This window comes from Lissotriton vulgaris, chromosome 7 (genome assembly GCF_964263255.1).
Source record: "Lissotriton vulgaris chromosome 7, aLisVul1.2, whole genome shotgun sequence".
In the NCBI taxonomy this organism is placed as follows: Eukaryota; Metazoa; Chordata; class Amphibia; order Caudata; family Salamandridae; genus Lissotriton; species Lissotriton vulgaris.
In genome coordinates, this window is record NC_141695.1 from 1,111,452,678 (window position 1) to 1,111,463,242 (window position 10,565).

Consider the following 10,565-nt stretch of genomic DNA (forward strand, 5'->3'; position numbering starts at 1 on the left):
AATGTCTTGTACACAGGAATCCTGGGCCAGGGTCAGTCGCCAAATCTTTAGAGCTTGCAGGACGTCAACAATCTGTGTTTCGCGCTCACCTGTGCAGGCCTCATTGTAGTGCAGAGGCAAGAAATCGGCATCCCGGGGCGTTTTACAGGGTTTGGTGTCAGCCGCCATTTTGCGAGTGCAGCGCCGTCTCTTCGTTACCGACTCCAGGGGTGAGCCACCTGTAGGGCCCCCACGGGATCCCCCTCAAGCACGCAGACAGCACCAACGGTGCAGGAATAAGAACCGCCAACAGAGGGGGATTCACCTGCACCACCGCTCCGCCGGAGCCACTCTCCTCCACCGATCGATGAAGCCCGGAATGGCCGATCAAGGCAGCAAAGGGGGGAGCTAACAGCACGGCGTGCCCTTCACACAACTCACGGCAAACGACCTCGGGAGCACCGGACGGTCTTCCCAGGCGCTTTCAGTTGCCTCCGGGCTCTTCGCACATCGGCATCTTCCGGCCGGCCCCAATCCTCCTCCCGAGGCCGCCGCCGACACTGTCTCGCCGGCCACTAGCTGAAGGCGAGGCCCCGGTCTCTTTCCCGAGGAGGCCGCACTTCTTTGGAGGACGCCGCTGCGGATCCACTGAGCGCCGGATCCACCAGGATGGATGGTAAGAGTCAGCAGAACTTCACAAGTAAATTGTTTTCCTTTTGGGACAGGATATGTAGCAGGATAGTCGAGTTTGGGCTGGGAGGCCGGCGGAGCCGAGCTACCGTGCGGCCATCACGGTGTCGAGCTTGGCTCCTCCCCAATTCTCCATTTATTGAATTTTTATTTAGAGATTAAATCTCCTAGCATGACCTTACTTTTATTCACTCTATTTCAGTGATCATTTAAGCATTTAATAACCTAGAGAGAAAGAGAAGTTAAGTTCAAACATTAATATTTATTAGCATAACAGTTTAGAAAAATAAGTAAAGTCACATTACCAAGATTCCAGGACATGGACCTCAGCACAAAGGACAGAACAATTCCCAAAAAACAACTCTCTATTCTTTCTTGAAGATCACCTCCCATCAGGACTCCTCACCCATTCAAAAGGTAAAGTTCAGAAAAATGTCAAAGTCCTAGCACCATAAAAATTAATCAATCCGACAGCATGTTGTGGTGAAAAATAAAATTGAAAAGCAAGCTCTCTTCTTACTTCCAAACGTCCTCTTTTATACCCTTTTTCCCTAACTTATCTATCTAAAATTCGTAACTTTTGGGGTCTTCATTCATTCTGATTGGTTAAATCGAGGGGTGGATGAGCATAACCTCCTCTCCTCATTGTCCATATTTACGCCAAGTCATTGTTATAATCAGAAAATAAAGTCTCAATTGTTCTTTAGCAGTCCATTCCGCTTGTGTCCTTTAATTTATTTCTCATTATTTTCCCAGGCTCACGATGCAGACATACAAACTGTTGGCACCAGCTCGAACATCCAGGCCACGCTGACCTTGACCCACGCTGTACAGGCACAGGCTGCTTGCACCTCTCTCGAGCTCAGTCACGCATGCATACATTATCACAATCTCGGAGTGCCGGAAAACCTCCATCTTTTTATAGGCCGCTCAGGCCACAATGGGAACTATTATAGAAACAAACACAATTAAACGTTAGTTTTTTAAGTACAGCCCTTCTTTTACCTCCCACCATTCTAAGGTAACCCAGTTAGTTATTACCTAGCAGATTTAGCAACAAATAAGAATAGTTTACTCACCATTTTCCATCATTTCTGCCACAATTAAACATACAGAAAACATATACACACAGATTTTGGTTAGATTATGACATTTGCGCACGGGATTAGTGTAACAACTTCACTTAATTAGTAAGCTATAATTCGCAACATAGGCAAATTAGTATCCCACATGTATTTGTGTGTGTGCATTCTATTCTATGTTGGTTATTTTCAAAACCACACGATTAATTCATATTACTGTAATGGGGGAGTGATTTCACGAGGGGTATACAAAAAAATGTGTTTTCATCCTTGCTCCATCACAAGGTTCCAACTCCCTCTTCCCTGAGTTTTTTCACGCACAATTCAATTTTAAATGCACTGCTATCTTTAATTGGGCCAGGACAGAGACTACCTGACCAGGAACACACATATTTATTTAACTTAAGGATTGTGTCCCTTCCATGTGAGCACAGTGTTGAAATCAAAGTTGTATTTGTTGTTATTACTAATCCTGTTCTTAACCATGCGTCACACTCCCTTATATGGATACACCTCAGAATTCCATAAAAACCCACAAAACATTAAGTCGAAAATCAGGACTACTGAAACACCTCTGCCTAAAACATAGCTGGAAGAGTTGGTGATGGTAATACCGACACAAGGTACAAAGTAGTTGGTGGTCATGTCATACTGCTCCATATCTCTCTTAAAACTGGACTATACAATCTGAACAAAACTGCTGTTGAAGAGAATGACAGACTGTTATCCCTCCCAGTCCACAAAGGTCAAACAAAATGTATCCCAGGTTGAATTGGGTGGGACAATGTGAAACACCTCTTGAAAGTGTAATACTCAATGGACCATCTTATTGACACCTTGGCTGCTAGGGGGTTTTCCCCTCCTGTGCTGATGATGTTTGAATACTATAGTTTCATGACAAGGTCATCTCGTCAAACGCACAGAGCAGGTAACAACCATGACGAGCTGTCCTTGTCATGAGCATGGAAGGGGTTAAACCATGGTCAGTGAATGCCCTTTATTGGCCAGAAGGCCTTCAACCATGCCAAGTGACCCTTTATTCCTGTTCAGAGGTGTCCTCTAATGTCATTTCTTTTTTTTTGCATGGGCCATGGAGTTCCTGGTGGAAAGATTTAGATCACACACTTTTATGAAGGGCACTGAACTGCGGGGTGTCTAAATACAAGTCTGTCTTTTCAAACAAGATCAAAATACTTACGTTTTTACTGCTATTTATGTTTTTGGCCATGTTACTAGCTATACATATACAGAAGACTGGATGGTTAGATATGAAGGGATCTTATGCAGACCCACTGCACACAAGGCCATCTGGATCAACCAACATAAACACAGAGCTTTCATTCAGAATGTAAATATATTGAGATAAGGGGGACGAGGACCCACCTTCCATAATTTATGAAAAGAGAAAAGTTGATGATGTTTGAAGACTTTCATGTACAATTTAATTTGTCCCATACACACTTTTATAATTATTTGAAAATGTAACATTACTGTGAGGCATGTCCGTGTAAGATCCCAGTGGTATGTACTTAAAAAGTCTCCCTGAGTTTGGTTTGCTTGCTCTAACACAAAATTCCCAATTTACTAGATACCTGGTTTTTAGATTTACAACATTCTCTAGAAAATTTCTTCACCAAATGTCTTTTTAAACATATGCAGAGATTGGAGGAATTACTTTGGCCAAATGTGTGACACAGAGCAATGGAATCCGCTTTTTCTTATGACTTCATGTTTGTGCAGGAGTTTTAGTGTGTGGTATTAATTAGGTACTTTTGTAATCCTTCCCGGAAGTGTCCTTGGGACGACGGCGAGCAAATACAGTGGAGGGGTTGTGGTCATACAGGCACACCAGTTCATATCCTTAGGGCAAATCATAAAATTATATACTTTCTAAACAAAATACATCATGAGGTTCAAAGAATTTTGGGAATTAATTTTCCGCATGAAGCATTGATGTCTCTGTCTGCGACCTGCCTAGCTTGTACCCACACACAAAAGAGAACAACCTTCTCCAAATCCTGACAACAATGGCAGACAAATGTGCTACTTATTGTTTTGGAAGACAACTATTATCCCCTAACTTAGCCAATAGAGGATTAAACTTAGAACAATTTGAGGCAGTGAAAAACTGACACATAGGGGTCTATTCATGAACTACATTTTGTAGTATGTTTAGTAGTACTACAATATTAATAGTCACATACTACAAAATGCTATTAGCAAATTTACGTACACCTCAGCCTTTCCTGTCTTTTCTGAACGCAGATCTCAGCCCCAACTGTGGCGAGCTCCGCATATGTACACCTGCATTTGAGTATTATATGTGGGAAGGACCTAGGCGAGCAGCTGGAAAATTAGTAAGATTTACTACAAGTACAGGAGTTTGGGAAGAATAAGGAGGGGTAAAGAGAGGGAGAGTTTAAGGGTGGGAATGGTTTAGGGAAGGACATACACCCACCAACAAAGGAGTAATACCATTGGGTGGTGTTCTGTAAACAGGTGATGATGTGACATTCTGTAACCAGTTGTATGATGGTATAATGCAGGTAAATACATCGAATGCCTTTGCCACGCATTTTTCAGCACGCATGTTTTTACCGCAAATATGCATTTACAACACATGCCAAAATCACACATTGTTTTTAGATTTAAAAACAATGTATTTGTGGGGGGATACCCCCCACTTACCTTAAATACGTGGTATTGGCATGCGTTGTAAATGCATATTAACTGTAAAAATATGAATGCTAAAAAATGTGTGGTAAAGGCTCAACAAGGTAAATGCCTTTTTGTAAAGGTCGTTTCCCCTGTAACCTAGTATCATCACCTGGAACGTAATTGGCTCTGAGTGGAGTCAGTTGGTGTTGGCAGCAGCTAGATGCGGTGGAGCTGTAGTTGTAGATGGGTTATCAAGCTGTACTTCGAATAAACGTCCTTCTCTGGAACTTTGCCTTTGCAGTTAATCTTACACATAGCTATTCACAAACTGCACTTCTAAAGTTACTACAGTCAAAAACAGCCAAAACCGAAGTAAATGTACTCTGGCTCAGACCTGTACTAAATCCAGCACCACTGTTACTGCAACACAATTTCATGGAAAATAATGGGGGCAGGGACTTAAAATAAAACCCAATAGGAAATCATTTTAAGAAAATGTATTTATTTTGACATTTTAAAAATGTATATACATTTAAATACATGTTAAGCAATACTTATAACTGAAAATAATTATTTGAATTTAAAATATTTTAATAACCTTTTTTAATGTAAAAATAAAATGAATGGCCTGCAGGGAGAAAGTGATGTATAAAATGTACTATGTTGTCCTTCATAATAAATCTAAGTATTTTAGTTTAGCTTTTTTAAATACATCATTTACAATAATTCAATTTAAAGTAACATATTTAAATTAATGAAATATTTAATTTTATATTAAGTTAACAATGCTGCTGTTTTATGTTATCTTATAGTTCAAATAAACCAATTAAATAAATGTACAATAATATTTAACATAAACATATAGTTAGTACTTTTTTAAAGTTCAATAAACGTTTTAACTTTTGCCTATACTATGCATTATAAGTTACAAGTAGTAACTTTACATTCGTAAATTAGGCTTCTCCCCTGGTTTCATGGGTTGAAGACATGTAAGTCTACACTTTGTAGTAAATTTACACTCTTAAGTGATGAAGAGTCAAAAAGTAGTACAGTTACTACAAAGAGAAAATGTACCTCTATTCCGACAGTGTTAGGCTTTGTATGATACTGTGTTTCCTCCTGAGGGATATTGAAAATATACTAATGATCCAAATAAATACAGGAGACCTGAAGTTTTGGATAGAGTCTGAGGATGCGAAATGGGATTAGGAAACTTGGTGAAATAAGGTTACTGACCAGTTCAAGATCGCTCCACCAACCAATACCTTCTCATGTTGGGTTATCTTACTTCCTGAGTGCAACATAGATACAAATCCCACATAGATGAACTTAAATTATTGTCTGTGCCCTCTAATCTCGCCCTCCTATTGGACTTGTTCCAAATTAGTTGCCCGAATTACTGTTTACAAAGATTCAACATCCTATCACCTAATGTGAATGTGTTGTGCCTTGAGTGTTCAGTTTCCACTCCTGTTCATCTACACCTTCCCATCTGCCAAGTTAGTTATATTTTTTTAATGTAAGATTCCTCATTCTACTTATTTACACTTTTCGAATTACAATGCCAAGTTAAACATATGTCAATAGATCTTTGTTTTCTCACCCTTTCACCACAACAAGTACATCATCCTGTAGTATTTTTACAAGAACAAAGATTGTTGATATTAGTTCAGATGTTATGAGATGAATAATCCTATTCCTGGTTATCTTGTAATTGCAAACCAATGAGCAAGTCATATACAGTAGACTTTGCTACGTAACTACATGATTTGTCAGCACTTATTTTGTACTTGTTCATTCAATAAAATATGTATTGAAGAAAAAACTTCAGTCAATAATGGAAATCTGGTGAACCTTAATCCATTAACTATATCGCCAAGAATTAATAAGGGTAATTGAGGGAGAAAACTACCCATTTAGAATACTAGGTTGTAGACTAGCCTGGCTTTGTCTCCCAAACAAAGAGATAATTGACAGATGTTATAAAGAATCTATAGAAAGTACGCATTTGCCAAGGCTTTGATGACTCGTTTGCCAAATCTAATAAGGCACAATAGTTGCGTTCTGTATAAAATCTGTCTATCCAGCACTCCAACCCCCCACTTTCTAGTGGCCTGGGGAGGATGCATCCACCACAGTAGTATCAGATTTTTTATTTTTTTAAATATAAATGGACACGTAGCTTCACAATAGCAATTTTAAGCAGTGCTTCAGTTGTGCCAGATGAGCTCTACCATTAGGGACCATGACTTCCCTACTCTTAGCTGTGATGTTACAAGCATCTGAAGACCAGCAGTCTCTCACCCTCACAACCTACATTCTTGTCAAGGTCTGCAAAAAGCCCCCTGAAACAAACATGTGCTAGAGTTACAATCAAAGAGAGAATTTTGGGCCTTCATTAAATTAGGTGGGCCCTGCTTTGGAATATCTCTATTCTGCGAGACACCAAATTCGTGACAGTGGGCTGTTGTCTTCTGGCAGAATTTTCAATTTGTTTCTCTTTCTCATTCCAGCTAGAAAACTCCGTCAATTACAGTATTTATTTTCATTTCCAGGGCTGCTTGTTGCACAAGCACATAATGGCAGAAAAAGTAATTTAGTGGAATATTGGTGGTGTTGCAGTCATTGGAATTCTGTGCCTAATACCTGTGGGGCTCTTTTTCTGAACTTACGTGGAATACTGCCGAATTTGGGTCAAAAACCGGAGGACTTGCCGACTTGCTAAAGGAATGGAACTGCGAGGACCAACAGTCTGTGCGTGATAACATCGGCCGCACCTGGGTCCTCTTCCCGCCCCCATCACTCTGTAGCATTTAACGGTTCGCAGCCCCAGCTTCGCGGAAGCCGCTCGCAGCTGTGGTGTTGCCGTCATTGGAATTCTGTGCCTAATACCTGTGGGGCTCTTTTTCTGAACTTACGTGGAATACTGCCGAATTTGGGCAAAAAAACGGAGGACTTGCCGACTTGCTAAAGGAGTGGGACTGCGAGGACCAGCAGTCTGTGCGTGATAACATCGGCCGCACCTGGGTCCTCTTCCCGCCCCCGTCACTTCCTATTTAGTTACGCATCTTCCAGCGTTACGCGGGACGTGCGCGGGACGAGCACCGGGCCAAGGGCGGGCCCGTCTACGCCAGTCCAAGCCCGGACAATATAGGGCAGGGCCCCCCATTTTGGCCTCAACATTTGGATCTAGAGGGTAGGAAAAACTTTTGTATCTGATTTGATCCAGGATTCGGAACTAGGTGCTTTCTTAATGAGGGTGATACTACTATACTGGTCATAGTACAAACATCCTTAGCCCAAACTGTGATTCAACTACTGGGGCACACTTGACTACCACCTAGAAAATGATTACTACACCAGGAAAGGGTAAGAAAACCCAGGGAGGGGGGAGTGCTAGGGGTACTCTGGACTCTTTTTTAACTAAGATTGTTTCGACTTTGGATCACGAAATTTCAGTTGCCGCGAGTCGTTTGTAATCAGAGTTCCAACAAAACAAGCGCTCATCCCTGGGCTCAATAATCCTGGCAACTTCTCCCTCTAAACAAAGCATACAGAGTAATGAGAATACCTTTAACACTGATATTAGCATTCCATTATTGCTTCAAGACAACTTACAATCACCATCTCAAGAGTCAACTAGGAGGGCACATTTTGACATAGTTAACTTGGATCCCTCCCTGGACATATCTTTGGAGGAGCCCTCATTGCTACAGCTGCCTAACCCCATCCCTGTGAACAAAAAGAGCAAAGCCCCACAAAAATTATTGGGACAAGGAGTGCCTCTGAAGAGGAAGAGAGGGGGAACTCCCATCGGGGTAGGCGAACAAAAACACCTAGAACTTGTAAAAGTCCCCCCACTAAACAAACTACGTTAGGAACCCAGAAAAATTTGCCCCCAGAAGAATTAAACCTTCAGGGAACTAATAATTTGCCCAAACCCCTACCCACTGAAACTGCCCCTAAGCAGTGTACAGTGGAGAATATAGAACATCTAGTTAGATATTTACTTCTCCCATTATTTGAGAGAGTAAACAGGCTGGGTGATCAACTGAATACTTTAGAGGAAGTAACCACATTAAACACTAAACTCCTAAAGGACTTAACAGCCCATGGATCCAACAAGACGTGTGGAGGTCAGAAGCCCAACAGCAACCTTATTATACGGGATATCCCATCTTGCTATGAAAAACTTAGCAAGGTGGCCAAGAAAGAAGTAATGGGGGCTAAGGAGACTAGGGGTAGAGGGCCAGCTAGCAATACTTCTAAACTATCAACACTTAATAAAGACGTAACTTCCAACAAGGTCAAGAAAGAAGTAATGGGGGCAAAGGAGACTTCGGGTAGAGGGCCAGCTAGCAATACGTCTAAACTATCACCACTTAATAAAGACGCAACTTCCAACAAGCCCCACCCTTCAGAAACGGCCACAAAAAGAACAGGATGTAATTTAGACTTGCCCACAGAAGCGGCCCCATATGTTATAGTGCTCACGGGGGTCCCAGAGCTCACTGAAGGGAAGAGGGAAGGATACTTAGAATTAAATAATAAAGTAGTCCACTGGCTCAGACAAAATAGGCCACTCCCACTCAACATGGATGGAGAAATAGCACACGTGAGAAGATTAGCCTGGGTGGGATTAAGACCTAAAGACATCAATGGGGACGTAATTATTATTCATTTTAGAGACCGGAGGGTGGTAACTCACATCGCTGACTGGTACGTGGAGAGGGGAGGTAGAGGTATATCGACTTGAGTCTTGAGCTATTTCTACCCCCAGTCGCTGAGTCGTTTTTCTAACTAAATCTAAACATACCCCCAATGCACCTCACCCTATGAATATGTACCAACAGAGATCTACTTACCCTGCATTTAGGCACTTACAAAGGACCAATAATTACCGGGGTGACAGTACCCAGCAAGTCCCCCATACCCCTCACTGGTCAATTCCCCTAGACAACCGATACAATGTTTTTTCGGGATTGGATGATCTAGATTGACATTTTAGGACCGCCTTGGCGGAGTACTTATTAAAATCTGTTACTCTTCCGTCCACAGTGTCAAATCAGACAAGGAGTAATGTAGTCCTGGACTGGGAAGGGGATCCAGGGAACTTAAACAACGTTGTTGCGATGAAGGCAGTATCAGTTAGACAACAACAGAGGGTGACTACAGCAGTAGCCATGCCCACGGCTCCACAACTTTGGCCAGAAGCACAGGCCCCAATAGCCCCTTTTTCATCTAAGGGAGATAGAGAAAGCCCCACCCTAGAGAACATATGCCTTAAGCGGATGGATCCTACTCTCAGCCTCCTTTCGTGGAACGTCGCTGGTTTGGCAAGTCAGGTGTCCCAGCAACCATGGTTGGACGTAGTCACTGAACACAGCAAAATTTTCTAAGAGGAAACATGGTCTATAGAAGAAATACATATAATTGTAGATCAAACCTTTCATACCCCAGCCACGGCAAGCACACAGGGACGAAATAGAGGGGGTTTGACCACATATGTTTCCACAACAGGGGATATTAAAGTACTCAGGTTTCTGACCAGATTTCTACCAAATCCTGATGATTAACTGGGGTCACATATGTAATATGATTATAATAAACTTTTACAATATTGTGCCTCCTCACATGATAGAGGCCATAACTAACAAACTTTTGTTTAGCTTAACTACCCTAAAGGATCGGTCGGCAGGAGAAAAGGTCACCATCTGGGTTGGGGATTTTAATTGTACTCTCTGCCCTCACTGCTCTTTGGGCATTTGCGGCCTAACTGAACATAGGGAAGATAGTCCCACTCACTTCACTCATACGAAACTTGGTAGTAGTTTAACCTCATAGATGCTCGTAAACATCCCTCCCCAGTGCTGCGCTGTCCATTGGAACTAGTGCTGAAAGGACGTCCAATGGTCGTGCGCAGCACTGGGGAGGTAGTGCTGCCGTCGGCCAACGCCCCGATGCAGCACTTAAGGGGTTAAATAATATCCTCTTTCATTTTAACTTGGCCTTCGTAAATGAGTTATGCAGTCCGAGTATCTTGTTCCAGCCAACTTTTAACGGGAGGGGGACCAACTCCACAATTGACATCATACTAATATCCACAGTCCATGCCGGGTTAATAGCAGCCTGGGAAACGGGTCAGGCCCTGTTTAG